Source organism: Halyomorpha halys, unplaced genomic scaffold (assembly GCF_000696795.3).
Source record: "Halyomorpha halys isolate HHAL.00 unplaced genomic scaffold, Hhal_1.1 Scaffold1643.1, whole genome shotgun sequence".
In the NCBI taxonomy this organism is placed as follows: Eukaryota; Metazoa; Arthropoda; class Insecta; order Hemiptera; family Pentatomidae; genus Halyomorpha; species Halyomorpha halys.
Window position 1 is genome coordinate 3,680 of NW_027113566.1, and position 2,095 is coordinate 5,774.

Here is a 2,095-nt window from a genome sequence, read left to right on the forward strand (position 1 = left end):
ACAGAGAACATGATACCTTTGTAAATAATACAATTGACACTTCCTCCACTCTCATTCAACCCCACAGAAGTATTAAAACAAATTAAACACACACCGAAAATAAAAACCACCGAATAAGATGTAGTGTTCCTGACGATGATCAACAACTCCATACTTAGAACTACGAAATTCCCAATGCAGGGCAAATATTCTCATATAACCATGATTTAAAAAGACATAAGCAGCCCTTCCTCGTATAGACCAATAATTTTACTCTCGATCTGTTCTAAAATTTTTGAAAAATTACTCTATGCACGATAACGACATACTAAAAGAAAAACAAATTATTCCTGATCATCAATTAAGTTTTCGTGAATCTCATTTGACAACACAGAAATTACTCCGAGTAACTAGTCAGTTAGTATATAAATATATGTAGTCACATATCTACTAGAACAAAAATTGTATGCAACTTCAGTGGTTCTAGATGTCGCCCAAGCATTTGATGAGGTCTAGCACCAGGTGCTTCTCTTTAAGCTCAAAACTATGTTTAAAGTGTGATATAAAAATTCATTTTTTATTTTATACAAGTTGCTCTGTGGAAAATCGTGAATATATCGATTGTAGTTCACTAGTCGTTATGTTCTATGTTTGGTTAGCAGTTGTGTAAGTCTTTGTTGTGAGCGCTTCCAAGCTAATGTTCTTTATTCTCACTACACTTAGCACGTTTTATGTTATATACACCGTGACAAATAAAACATTTTATTTGTGTCTACCCGTACAACAGGTTAATGGCCCAGGCAGTTCGCTAAATTAAAATTTGTACTATTACAGTAAAAACAGTTCAATAGTGTTTGTTTGAGTTCAAATACTTTGTAAAGTAAAAACATTTAAGTTCGTTAGCAGTGCAACAGTAACATCATAATATGGATCCCAACAGCTTCAATGAAATAAATCATATTGAGTCTATGAAATCAGATTCTGACTATGAAAAGTCTGGATGCAGTTGAAAGAAGAAAAGTCCAAACCATCGACAAAAGACCAGTTGGGGATTTTTGAATCTACATAGAACTCAATGAAGTGATTGTGAAACATTAAATCAAAAAATTGTAACTTAAAAAATGTTTATTATTTTTTCTATACACAAAACTAATATTGTAATTTAAAAATTATTTTTTTAATGTATGTAAAATATATTAAATTGAAAATTATGTAAACCTGTTTTTGTTAAAAACATGTAAAACTAAAATTAAAATTTTTAAAATGAATATTTAAGAGGGTGCGTTAAAGTGTGATATAAAAATTCATTTTTTATTGTATACAAGTTGCTCTGTGACAAACTGTTAATATATCGATTGAAGTTCACTTGCCGTTATGTTTGTTTGACTAGCCATTGCGTAAGTCTTTGTTGTGAGCACTTCCAAACTAGTGTTCTTTGTTCTCGCTACACTTAGAACAAAGGGTGACCCTATCACTCCATGGATTAAGCAGGATAGGGGGTGCGTTTGTGGAATTAGGTACCCTGCTACGATGACAATTTACAAAGCCGTGGTCCTGGGTATTCTGAGGTACGCAACCCCTGCGTGAAGCCCGAACCTGACCGTAGTGTTGCTAAAAAAAAAGATATACGGTCCGATTTCCGCAGTTTTTTTTTACTTAGAAATATTTCTGGGGTAAAATTTTTTTTTGGTTTTACAGGAGTTCTGATCGGAGTTCTGGTGGCCCCCCAGCGAGTTCTAAAAATTATCCTAATGAAATGATATCGTAGTGTTGCTAGAAAAAAAGATATACGGTCCGATTTCCGCAGTTTTTTTCGACTTAGAAATATTTTTGGGGCAAAATTTTTTTTTGGTTTTTCAGGAGTTCTGTTGGCCCCCCAGCGAGTTCTATAAATTATACTCATGAAAAAATATCGTATTGTTGTTAGGAAAAGAGTTGGATGGTGTCAAATGTTGCACAAATGACGTGCGTAATTTTTAATTGGTATCTGTTTTGTAATTAATAACTAAATTTTTTTTGTTTTTATTAGAATCTTTAAATCCCATATAGGAGCTACTAGAACTCTCAGAATTTTTAATTTCTACGACATCTTAAGTCAAAAATTATCGATCAAAAA